This window comes from Pieris brassicae, chromosome 13 (genome assembly GCF_905147105.1).
Source record: "Pieris brassicae chromosome 13, ilPieBrab1.1, whole genome shotgun sequence".
In the NCBI taxonomy this organism is placed as follows: Eukaryota; Metazoa; Arthropoda; class Insecta; order Lepidoptera; family Pieridae; genus Pieris; species Pieris brassicae.
The window spans coordinates 2,367,506-2,381,324 of NC_059677.1; the positions used below are offsets into that span (position 1 = coordinate 2,367,506).

Sequence of the window (13,819 nt, forward strand, 5' to 3'; positions counted from 1 at the left end):
ATGGTAAGTATTTTATTAATTGTTATTAAATATTTTGAGATTTCCATTCTTGCTTCCATTCCTTTCCATTCTTTTCGGTATTAGGCAAGTATTTCAAATTGTTCTTGCAGTACAAGAGTTTGATACTGCTGTAAGATTCAATTGCTTTCCTTTAAAGTATACGATGTATATAATAATACTTAAGAGTGATCCTAAATTTATTAATATTTGTAGAATGTCTCTGGAAACTTTCGAAATCGCCGCCGTCCAAGCTCTGTTGGCGCTGCAGGGATCGATCAGCTTCCCTCCGTTGAGTGGTAAGTGTACCTATGAGAAAACTGTCGGTTTGTGAAAATCTTGCCACCACCACTTAAATCAGTGCATTAAGTGGAATATGTACATTTAGGAGCGAGTATATTTTTCTAAAATTTTGTAACCAAATAGTCTTCGGAAGGTCGGAGATAAAAAGTATCTATTCTCAATTTTAAATACAATTACAATTTGGTTCGAGAAGAAATTCATATTTATTATTTTAACGTAGAGATGGGCATCGCTGAAATAATCGCCGCAGAAGCCTTATTACAGCTTCGGGGAAACGGAATTCAGTGTCCTCCAAAGACTCGTAAGTACTTACTGTGATTATTATATCTTTAATTATATTTTATAGGACCCTATTGAATTCTAAAAAGAATGGTCGAAATCAATTCGCTGTTAAACGGCTTAGTTTGGCATATATACAATTGCTGTCCCATTAATCCGATGCCTGAACTTAACAACTGTAATTCAAAATGGTGGTATGCCAGCTACGTTTCAGGAAACAGAAGATCTGGGTATGTCAGAGAGGCCTTCTTCAGTAACAGTGGACGAAAGCAGTTCGTCGAAGACGACGGAGGAAGAAGGCCCAACGACGAGTCGTAAACGGACTCGCAGTTGCACTTCAGTAAGTTTGATAATACTAGAATAACTAAAAATTCCCTTTTTCACATAAAAATAACTTAAACATTGTCTTGTTAACTAAATGGGAAACTATCTAAAATATTATTAAATCTCTTTACAACAGGAGTCATCAGACCAGATTTTAAGTGACGAAACTGAGTTTTTACATGCGCCGGAGCCATTGGAGAAGAATATGGTAAGTATTTTATTAATTGTTATTAAATATTTTGAGATTTCCATTCTTGCTTCCATTCCTTTCCATTCTTTTCGGTATTAGGCAAGTATTTCAAATTGTTCTTGCAGTACAAGAGTTTGATACTGCTGTAAGATTCAATTGCTTTCCTTTAAAGTATACGATGTATATAATAATACTTAAGAGTGATCCTAAATTTATTAATATTTGTAGAATGTCTCTGGAATCTTTCGAAACTTTCGCCGTCCAAGCTCTGTTGGCGCTGCAGGGATCGATCAGCTTCCCTCCGTTGAGTGGTAAGTGTACCTATGAGAAAACTGTCGGTTTATGAAAATTTTGCTACCACCACTTAAATCAGTGCATTAAGTGGAATATGTACATTTAGGAGCGAGTATATTTTTCTAAAATTTTGTAACCAAATAGTCTTCGGAAGGTCGGAGATAAAAAGTATCTACAGTCAAAACCTGATATAGCGACATTGAAGGGACCGTATACTTGCCGACGTTATATCCGATAGTTGTTATAAGCAATACATAAGTATATACAAGTACAGTAGTTATATTAGTTGTGTAGTTATATTATCATAGGTATCTATCTAGAATAGGTTATGTATGTGAACTTGTTGTCAAATCAAATGTCAGAAAAGAAATGGAAATATTTAATAAGAAATAATTAGAATACAAAATGTACTTAGCTACTTACAGTACAGGTTATAAGACTACACTAGTTTTTAAAGTAATCAGTAATTTTAGTCTGTTTTTTTTTTAGCCTAGTCTCAAATATTTTTTGCATTTTACGTTTCATACTCCTCAAGGTATGAGTATCATCAGTATTAAACTGGTCGTTAAAGGCAACAAATTTTTGCAAAACTGTTATAGCGTTAAGGCCGGCAACGCACTCGCGAGCCCTCTGGCATTGAGAGTGTCCATGGGCGGCGGTATCACTTAACATCAGGTGAGCCTCCTGCCCGTTTGCCCCCTATTTTATAAAAAAAAAAAAAAAAAAAAAGAGCCTCGAAAATTGTTGACGGCTGAAACTGTTCTTCTGGGTCTTGCTGGTCTTCGTTTTCGTCGTCAGTGTTATGATTGTTACTTTCAGCTTCTGCAAGAATCTCTTCCTCAGTAGCTAAGGCGCACACGGCGACACTGTCATCTATTCCAATAAATTCCTCTATCTCAATTCTTTGTTCTGTAGCAGTAGATCTTTGCAACTGAGCAACCAATTCAGCAAGTGTTACGTTGTCATCTTCATCTGTAGATTGTATCATTCTTGCTAGCGGAATATCATCGTCGTTCTCCGCTTGTGATGGAGAGAGATCTTTGAAACCTGCATGGCGAAAGCAGTTGGCTATAGTGTCTGTGTGACCTTTTCCCAAGCTTCCGATATCATTAGAATTGCATCCAGAACACTAAGACTTTTAGTATCTTTGCTGTTTTCAATATTCTGTATCATTTGTAGCACTTGAAGTTTTCTGTATTGTGTTTTTAAAGCTTTTATCACTCCTTGGTCCATGGGCTGTAAAACAGAGGTGACATTGGGCGGTAAAAACACAAGCCTTATGCATTTCAGATTGGAGACTACAGAATGAGCGGGACAGTTGTCTACTAGGAGAAGTATTTTGTTTCCTCCAGACTTCAATTCTGCATCCCAGATACGCAGCCATTTTTCAAAAATTTGCGATGTCATCCAGGACCTAGTGTTGTTTTCATAAGTTACAGGCAAAGATTGAAGAATGTTCTTAAAGCAACGCGGTTTTTTAGCTTTTCCTATCACCAAAAGTTTTCTTTTACATGAACCAGTCATGTTTGCCGCAACCAATACTGTAATTCTTGTTTTGGACAACTTTCCGCCCTTGCATTCCTCGCCTTTGAATTTAAGTGTTTTGTCAGGGGTTAAATTGTAAAACAATCCTGTTTCATCAGCATTAAAGATTTCCTCTGGTGTGTATCTTTCGCATAGTACAGGCCACTTATGAGAGAGCCTTCAGACACTCCTTTAGGAACGCCAGCCGCTTCACCGCAAACTTTCCTGCCACAATATTATGTCGAGCACGAAAACGTTGTACCCAAGACGACGAACACTTAAAATTTTCCTTAGCCATAAGACGAGCAAAGTCATTGGCTTTTTGTTGCAGAATCAGACCACTTATTGTGACGTTGTTTGCCCTCTGATGTTTAAACCATGTTAATAAAGCATCTTCTATAACTTTATGTTTACTTGTCCTTTAAGTTTTAAAGAGTTGTTTTCGAAAATAACTTTTATTTTATCTCTATTTTTCCAAATCGTTGATATCGTAGAGTGCGAAATTCCACATTCCGTTGCAATTTCACTATTTGAGTCGCCATTTTCTAATCTCCATATTACATGAGATTTTTCTTCAATAGAAAACACTTTCCTCTTTTTTTGCGACATGATAACGCATAAATTCACGGTCTAATCAAAACCAACACTTATAAATCAAGCTGTTACTCACGCAGTCATTTAGCGCACTAAACAATTGGTGTAAGATATGCAAGGTCAAATGGCCGGGAAGAGGTTCGGATGAGGTGGGAGAAAGTGCGTAGGTAATAATACGCCTAAATATTCCTTCAATGCTTGTCAATAAGATTTAAAATCGTCCGTATTGTTTTGTTTTGCTGGGACAAGAAGCGGTTGGTCGTTATAGTCGATGAATATCGATAAAGTTTCGTCGTTGTAAGCGATATGTCGCTGTATCCGATGTTGTTATAGGCGGTATGTTTGCTGAATAGTTTACTAGAGATTCGGGTGGGAACTTAAACATTGTCTTGTTAACTAAATGGGAAACTATCTAAAATATTATTAAATCTCTTTACAACAGGAGTCATCAGGCCAGAGCGTAAGTGACGAAAGTGAGTTTTTATATGCGCCGGAGCTACTGGAGGAGAATATGGTAAGTATTTTTTTAATTGTTATTAAATATTTTGAGATTTCCATTCTTGCTTTCTTCATTTTTATTACTATGTAGGTTAAGAAAATTGTTAATACTGTATGTTTGATTGTTACAATGGCAAATGTAATATTGTTAAAAAATATTTTTATTTTGCTTAGTAAATCAATAATCTTTTCGATTCTTGATTTATGCTAGTGTAAGTATGCACTTTGAAATAAATATTTTGAAATAATAATGTTATAGAATACAATCGGCGATGGAAACGCAAAAATCCCAGTGAAAATTTACACTTCCATTAAGTGGAATTCGTATACGATGGCTACCAGGAAACTATCGACAGCCGTATTTCCTCGACAGTAAGTACCTATTATCAATTCATTAAAGTTTTTTAACGCAATTATATTTTCAAAGTGATATGTTTGAGTGTGTATTACTTTGTATTGCAGCATTCTCGCAACACATTTTTACTGGGAAACGGTCACCAGCGTCCCCCAACAGAAAGAGAAACTAGACTCCAAACTTGTCAATGACATTATAAAAACTGTCGTGGACAAGTGTGGTGTAGCCGAAAATATTGTGAGGTAAATTTTGTGTTTCATTCATTACTCGATCAATCCCATGTTTAACTGTTAAGTCCGCTCCCGATATTTGTGCTTAATCAATATGCGAACATTTCTGTTTATCTTATTGTATATTAAATTAGAAGAACAATAAAATATAACATATGTATTACGTTGCCAGAACGGCTATCACAAACAAATGCGCCGATGAGAGTAAAATGTTGCGTCAGCGGAAAAGCATAAAATAGAAGATCATGATGAAGAATAGGTATTTGGGACAAGGGCTCGTCAACAGTCTTCTTGAAAAGCAAAAACTCGACCGAAAGAAAAAATAAGTATCTTTGTTTTTTTATCGAGACTGAGTCTTGGTATTGGACGACGACCCGCAGCACTAAATATTAACGTTGAAAGTATCCACATATGTAGGTAAATAACATGTTCTTCAATTAAGTGACAACCTCAGAGATTAACCGCAAAGTTGATTTATAAAGAACACGTAGAAACGTCGATGCAGAACTAAACCAACCTTCGTATCTTGACGGCTCCTGCGACGGTGTATGGGGCAGCGACCAAGCTGCGAGCGGCTCGAGCGGAAGCACGATGCCGAGGACAACGCGAAGCAGCTGGAGCGGGACGTGACGGCGATCTGCTTCGTGATGGCATCATTGGCGGGTTATCCAATATTGAATCACCTCGATGTTGTCGATGTCGAGGACGTTGTGGTTGTGCATACGCAATTTAATTTTTAAACTCTTGACTTTTTTCCATAAATACTTGAAATTGTTAAACTCGAGTTTACGCTTACTAATCTTTAGTTATTTTAAGAAAAAAATGCGCTGTGCTGCTCAACGAAATAAATGTGCCAAGTGGCGGAGCACTAAAATGTGAACGACGATCGTCGTTAGGCAAAGAACAGGAACAGTGCCACTACATGTAATCTATGTTAATCTTGAGGACAAAGATCGAGTATAATAATTATTCTATAAAATTTACAAATTTACACCGCGGGTAGAAGTCGGTGGCTTTGTTGAGGTTTCTATATTAGAGCAAAATATTTTTATTTGTCGTGTTGTGTTGGATACGGGCCCAGGAATCACCAGTAATTAACAAGATACGTTATATTGACTCAAACCAGTGTCCTAACCTTCATGTTCCATTATCATCACAGTCTAAATGAAGATTAGACACCGTGTAGATGGAGAATCATAATTATCATAAAATTATTAAGACTATTTTTCATAAATTTTAAGCATTATAGATTTTGGGATACTGCAGCCCCAGTTAAAGGTACTACACTTAACGCGATACTATAAATATTTAAACGCGATACGCGATAACGCGTGACCGGATAAACTCCATCGTATGAAAATGCTCACTTGTGATACTTGACGTCACTTTGTATCTCTTCTCATAGTTTTTCCCTTGTGGTAGCTGTCCTGCTATATGTATCACCTGTATCACCTTTGCCTAAGGTTTACACGTACTACATACTTAGATTTAGAGCGTCGCACGCTGAAGCCACAAGGCCAACTGAAGCTAGTCAGCGGTTTGACTCATCATGCCCTTCATTCCTCCACAGCCTCAATATCCCTAGCACTGAAGTAGGAACCTTGTGATGGCTACAAAACCTGAAGTCACTGATGCTATTGGGAGTAACAAGACATTGGCGCTTACTATAAAGCTTCCAATAGGGATCTCAATATTGAACTTATTAAAATAAATATACGAAAATATAATTAGCAAACTAAATATAAACATCAATAATATTTTTGAAACTCGTTCGAGATGGAATTAAAAGTTTAACAATAAATAGACGCAGTATGGTATACTTGTAACTTTGTGAAACAAACTATCTAGATAGTTGCTTACCTTTGTTTAAGAAGATCTAACTATCTATAACCTCTATATATATATATATATTTTAGGAATGTCCTTATTCGTTATTTAGTTTAGGTTATTATTGTTATTTTGTTGTTTTATCTTTTTAGTTTTATTAATTATTATTATTTTTCTTTATTGTGGTTGTTTTTTTTTAATTTTCTCCATTACTTATCTATAATATAAAAATGAATCGCAACATGTGTTGGTCGCCGCAAAACTCAACAACGCTTGGACCAATTTAAACAATTTCTTTTTTTTAAATGTTCGTTAAAGTCCAAGGATGGTTTTTACGGCTCTTTTATTTTTCCCATACAAACGTTTTCTAACTAAAATGTAAAGTCAATTTGAAGTCAAGCACTCACTGTTGTCTAAGCAATGTAGGTTTGTTCCTAACGTCAAAGAGTACGTTATTATTGCTGCACAAAGTTCAAATTCAATCATATCTATCAAAACAGTGTGCGTGTTCAGCAGCAGTTGTAGCAGGATCGACCAAATTGAATAATCAAAAAACTTAAGAGCAATAGATCATTAGTACTGCTTTTTAATTTGATTGGCTTCGCGATATTATTATATTTTTATTTTAGTTATGACATGAATTGCATATATTTTCACGTCATCAAATAAATCGCGTTAAAAAAAAGGATTTCATTTTTGAATTATTAATTTATCATCACTATCAGTGCAAAATTATTTGAATACATAATAATAGGAAAATATATCAATGGGGAATACAATTTTTAAATATTTCTCACTTTTAGGTTCCCACTATCCTTTTAGATTATTTTCCAATCACGTTTGAAGCCTAGGTTCGCCTCTTAGTTTGAAGTCCTCTAGCAAATATCCCAGTCGGGGTTTTTTGTGGGTCACAGAAGTGTGGCCAAAGTTCGAGCGAAGATACTTTGGTCACCCGAGCTGAAAAATACACATCGGCCTATCATCACGATGATGGCAGAACTATCACCCCCATGAGAATTTTTTGCGCCGACTATAAAATTGGTAGGGACAAAACACCGCCACATTTCAAATCTTGTTGACGTCTGTCGGGTCCGCTAATTAATTGATGTGTTTTTTTTATGTGATGTCATATTTTATTGAATTTTTTAAGACATGCACATTGCACATTGTTTTAGAACGTGTAAATAAATAATATAAGAATTTACTCGATATGACTCACAATGTAATTGTAACTTCTAGTTTACCTTTTAAGGAAAATATGTGTGGCAGAAGATGCGAACTTTAGATAATCATAACATTTTTGTACCGTATTCTTGCAAATAAATTATTATTATTTTTACTTATCATTACAACGGTTCTAGATTGTTGCAAGTTTATATTATAGACTGCCTACACACTTCTCTAGATTTCATTCTCTAGAAAACATAAAAATAGCTATTTAGCGAATGCTTCAAGTTCAACGCTATCTATAGTCCATAATTCCAGCTGTCTAAATTTTGAGCAACCACTTCAATCGTCAAAACGTAAGTGATAAAAATTATTTATTTTCCTAAATAACAACGTTCTAACTAATAAATACGTCCGTCGTCTTACCGATGGAATTTTTTTCCTTCAAAATGTTTGTAGGACATTTATTTGAAAGAATAAAGCTAATTTTTTAAGGATTCTTTGCTCTTCTGTATTTGTGTTAAGACATAAGCAGTGTCGTCTCGTTCGGAATCGTGGAGTATTTGCTGTTTCAACTCGTTCCTGGTGATGTCGTTGAGGAGTGGTTGTCTCTGTGAAATAATCTTAGACTTAACTTTATAATTAACGTTTTCATCTTTATTTATGTAATAGAAGGCAAATGGGCAGACGGCTCACCTGATACCGGCGCCCATGGACACTTACATTGCCAGAAGGCTCGCATGCGTGATGATTTTGGGGTGTTCTGGCTGATCTGATGGTTGACGTGAAGGTTCTCATTCAATTGTTTGTTTCATTTTCGATATTTTTCTTCGATCTGCGACGCGCGCACCATTGATCCAAAACTGGCAGGCTTGCCATGTAAGGATCGGAGTTTGAGACGATTGTAAACACCGGAGTTCTGGTTAAGAATCGCTTTATTTTCGAATAATATGACGTGACAAATATAGGTCTTAATTATATACTTAATTGCCATTTAATTCTAATAGCAATACAATTACAATATTATGTACTTGTACCACAAAATACGAAAATGTAATTCGTCAGAGGCGGATTTACTTAAGGGTTTTTTGAGCTGCAGCCGAGGGCCCCGTGGATACAAAGGGCCCTCATTCCTCACTGAAAACAATAGGAGATACTTTGAATTTTTTAATTAAACCAAATATCTAGAATTCTAAAAAATCAAATCATAACGTTGGAATCCCTGAGAACTATCAACTCATGTGCGATGCGCGTCTATCGATCAGAGCGGGGAATCATCCGTCGCTTGTTTTAGATAAATGTGGCTGATTATGCGGTTTTTTTTAAATTAATAAACTGAATGTAGCACAGCACATCCTCTGCAAATAAATGATTTATTATTATATGTTGAAAATATTATATTAAGTAGATGGCGCACAATTCTTTAAAATGCACACAGACACACCACACACTTTCACATAGGTATTGTATAACTATTTGAAGCTTATAAACTGGTTTTTTTATGTCAACGGTGGTATTTAGTAGTCTTGCAATTTCATATAATATGACCGTTGCCTACATATCACTTTAAACGGCTCTGCATACAATCGTTGAATATAAAGTGAAATTGGTGTAAGCACTCTTTCTTAAAAGATTAGGTATATAATAATTCGAAGCCATTGCAAGAAATATATATATATATATAGTCTTTATAATATAATAAAGACTTCTACAAACATATATTAGGTCCTTACATATGAAATTGGCGTTTTGTATGGGAGGAACAAAAAGTCGAATAATTTTTAATATAATATATTTAATTAATCAAAGTATGAACCATTGTTTTCTATGCACTTTTGCATAGAAAACAATGGAAACATTTGCATCTCATAGGTAGTTCATTGATCCCTTTACTAAAAAAACCAGTCGGACGGGAATCAATAAAATCTGAGAAGGCGATTTGGACTGCCCCATCAGAGTTAAATTTTTCCCTTGCAATAAGTTGTCCAAATTTCGAAAAAAAAATGGTAATCTGTTGGAGCAAGGTCCGGGGAGTACGGAGGATGTCTTATGTGATATTCCAATTGAAGCTCTTCTAATTTGGTAGCCGTCTGTTGTGCAGTGTGTGGTCTAGCGTTGTCGTGAAGTAGCAGTGGCGTGGAGCGATTGACCAGCCTAGGTTGTTTAGCCGCTAGCTTTTCCATCATGGTTTGCAATTGCTGACAATAGACATCAGCCGTAATAGTCTGGCCAGGTTTGAGAAAACTGCAATGAACAATACCGGCACTAGTCCATCAAACGCTTACAAGTAACTTATTGGGGTTAATTTTGACGCAAACAGAAGAAAACAAATGAATGACGGTCATCGAAGCACAAATACATGAGTAAATAGCTGTACAAATTTGAATTTGAAATTCCTAACCAAAGAGGAGGTATTTGAGGTCAAAGTGGCCAGTACGACTTAACGCCAATTTCATATATAAGGACCTAATATTAGTAGGTATTTAATGTCACCTATTCACACTTTATAATAAGCGTATGCAGAAAGTAAAATCATGTTTACGCAACATATTTAGACTCATAAATTCACTATTGATTGTTTACAGACATTTAATTTTACCACCAAACGCCTTCTTCGTACCATAACAAAATAATTTAACGATTAACATTAAACGATTAAGTAAACTAAAAAAAATGTTTTATGTCGCGGGGGGTAAAGTGTTAACGTATAAAAAAAAGTTAATAAACAACTGCATTGTTCAGCACATTCTAAAACACACGAACTATTTTAAAATGTCTTCATTTTGGTTTTTATTTGAATGTTACTATTTTTAAGATGCTTTCAACATTAATGAACGTTAGTAAAATTAATTATTTTCATAATAACGGATAACACATGAAGATGGTTGAATACGCGGCACCAACACAATAGACGGGTCTACGGTCATCGAACACGAGTGAAGATTTCAACAAAGGCCACAACCTGCTTCCAAAACGCACCGCAACGCACGTCTACGAGACGCTGCAGCTGTACCGGCCTTTGCAGACTTTGTGTTAATAGCTGAAGGTGCGCAATACACCAACAGCTCACATATATATTATGTATGTGTGAATACGTGTAAGTAGTATTTCAGATATTCTCTTTGAACAATAAATCAGATTTGAATATTGCTCTGTCGTATTAATTTCTCGCTTCCTCTCAAAGTGGCAAAGACTACTTCAAGCCCTTAATTATAGTGGTGAGCCTGCCCGATAGCTTTGAGATAATCCCACCACCTCGAACCTTTGATCCTACCCGTCTGTTACCTTAGGTCTCTTGGTGCAGACATCCCGTACTTATTTATATATTCACTATTTATGTGTTTGGGTAAATCTGTAGGGCTTAGGGATCTGTAGGGTTCTTAGGTTCGTGCATCTCACCCTCTCATATATGTAGTTATCTAATGCAGCTTGCTCATACATACATTACATATACTATACAGATACTCCGACATTCAAGGCATATAAAGATTAAACACACATTTCTCAGTCCGATATCTAGCAAGCTGTACCCTATCGAAGCTTAATAAATGCCTCTGAAAAACGAACACAATATTAAAATCTACTGCCGTCTATTAGTTTCGATAAAAAAACAAAGATTTTTAAAATTAATATAACTTAATATAAAGTAGATCCCCCCCTGGCCATGGAGCAAAGTTCTTTTAAATGCATCGTAGTGCATCACATGCCCACAGGCACACACAATCTTTCTTAAAAGATTAGGTACATAATAATTCCAAGCCATTAATAACAAAAATATATAATAACGATAACATGTTGTTATCGTTATTATGATTGTAATTGTAATAATTCTAATCTTAGTAGTAATAAGGTAAAATGAAAGAATTGTATTATTTGTGTTCATGTCTATATACGATGATAATAAAAGCCTTTTGTTAAACTTTATCTAATTTAACTTTATTTAACCAATTTCTGTAAAGTTGCATATAGTAGAACATTTTTCGGAAAATAAGGTCATAAAAAAGTTTCACTTTTCTTTTTTTTTCTCTTTGTTGTACAAAATAATATAATATAATCATAACATGTTACATTAGATAACCGCTGTGGTTTGTATTAATGTAACCATAGCAGTCTTGATAGGAGCATATAAAAGTAGTTTTTTTAATTTACTGTTTGTATTGGTTAGCGTTAGGCTATCTAATATCTGATTGGGTAGACCATTTATTAGCTGCGGTAGAAAATACCTCAATGTACTTTCGCCATATACGTTGCTTGCTCTCGATGTACAGAGCCGAATTTGCGTTACGGCTGGAGTCTTTACATCATGCTCCACTCGTTTTTTATGTCATCTCGGAAAAAGTGCTCGAATAGAAGACATTTATTTACTTTTTCTGTTATGGGCAATATTTTGTGTTTAAAAATTCCTCTTTCTTCCTTTTTTTATATGAATCGGGCACATTTCTCGAGACAATATATTTGAGGATTCGCGTTTGGAGGTTATATATACGGTTGAGATACGTTGGATAAGTCCTACCGTAGCTACTTAGACCGTAATTGATGACTGACTCGCAAAGCGCGTTGTAAAGTGTATGGGATACGCGTTTTGAGAATTGTTATTTGTGCCAAAAACTGTCGTAGCTTACCACAAACGCATTCTATGCGTTGATTCCAATGCATGTTTTTGTCTATAATTAATCCCAGATATTTTGGTTTATCAACTATTTCTATAGAAGGGCACTTGCACACGGTTGGTTTGTGGAGATATGCGTGTTTGTGAGCCACCAATGCTATACGAGTTACTTCCTTGATGGAATTGGATTGTATAGTAAGCAGTTTTGTCTTTTCAATTTTGAGTACTAGTTTAGCGTCGTGGCATCACTTTAGAATGTTGTTAAAGGCGGATTGTAGTCGTTCCGAGTACGGATCTAATGAGAGAACGCGGTAGAAGATGGTCAATGCAAGATTGAGTAATTGAATTACTTTTTGTTTCTATTCTAGTAAAGTTAGATATTTCACATAAAAGTTTTCCATACAAGCATTAAAAAGTAAATTTTAAATGATTTTTTACACACAATACATTATGAGTGTGCATATTATATGTAGGAATATTAAATAAATGAGAAATTTCACTTTTTATACCTACTTCAGTTAATACAATAATATCTATAGGTAGATAAATGTTATTGATCATTTGGAGCGAGAGATTTAGGGAAGTTTTTTAAGATAGATCTAATATGATATATGAAATGTTTACATGACATTTGGTAGGATGATATGGCAGTGATGTTAAAAAATCGTTAATAAAATTACAACTAAAAATTTCATTACTTTCTGTGGCCATCATTAATTTGCAAGATTTTACATCTTCATATATCAATCATAAGATTATGCAAGATATGTACTGCTTGTTATAAGAAGTTTCACTTCAATAAAATTTGATTTTAATGATAACTTTAATTTAATATAATATTATTTACAGATTTGCTGAGCAAGTGGTTAAAGCTGCGCTTATTTTGTGTTGTATGAGTCTTAGCTTGTTGTATGCTACCACGGTGAGTTGAGAGACACGTTTCAAGAGATAGATTTGAATTTTAATAAAAATACTATTCCATGAGATTAGAAGTATCGTAAGCCATCGTTAATTCATAATTCTGTCTTGTGAAGTACTTACGTCACTTTTATTGAATATATTACGTTCCTGTGGATTTGTTTTTCAGGGAAAATAATTTATGAATTGAATTGTAACAAACAAATTAACATTTTAGTTTCAATTTATAATATTGAAACTATATATACCATAACTATATATACTGTCCTACTACATATATATACCACCTTTGCCCAAGGTTTAAGTAATTATATGTAAATGCCAGTTAAACTAATATTTCGCGTTGTAAATTAAACACTCATCTCAAGGTCACAATTAAGAAACACAGAGCGGACTTCGAGCTCTGAATTTTGCTGTTGGCAGTCACTCATATGAAAATGTAGCATCAAGAATTGGGCTAAAAATTATAATATTTAATTACGATTTTATTAAAGTTTATATCATAGGCAAACGAAAAACAATCTTAATACAATTCGACTTGTTCTTATAATTTATGGTGAAACTTGCCTATTACGCTCACTGCGAGGCTTTGAATTAGTTTCATTTATAATTAATTTAGATAGTGAACATCTTATTCATTTATATGTGGAAGAGGTAAAACCACATTTAGTCATAAATCCGCATTTACACAGATTTTATAAACTAAATCA

At 34.7% G+C, this 13,819-nt stretch overlaps 1 long non-coding RNA gene across 4 annotated transcripts; it reads left to right on the forward strand.

The window, feature by feature from the left end:
- Window positions 1-212: 212 nt before the first annotated feature.
- LOC123717634 lies at window positions 213-10,600 on the forward strand. 4 transcript variants are annotated; one of them, XR_006754853.1, is made up of 9 exons: window positions 213-296; window positions 521-601; window positions 783-919; window positions 1,040-1,111; window positions 1,322-1,404; window positions 3,948-4,019; window positions 4,263-4,375; window positions 4,466-4,600; window positions 10,464-10,600. It is a non-coding gene; the product is annotated as an uncharacterized LOC123717634 (long non-coding RNA). The 4 variants fall into 4 exon arrangements; XR_006754852.1 differs by lacking the exon at window positions 10,464-10,600 and adding an exon at window positions 4,761-5,504; XR_006754851.1 differs by lacking the exon at window positions 10,464-10,600 and having other exon boundaries at window positions 4,466-5,504.
- Window positions 10,601-13,819: the final 3,219 nt, after the last annotated feature.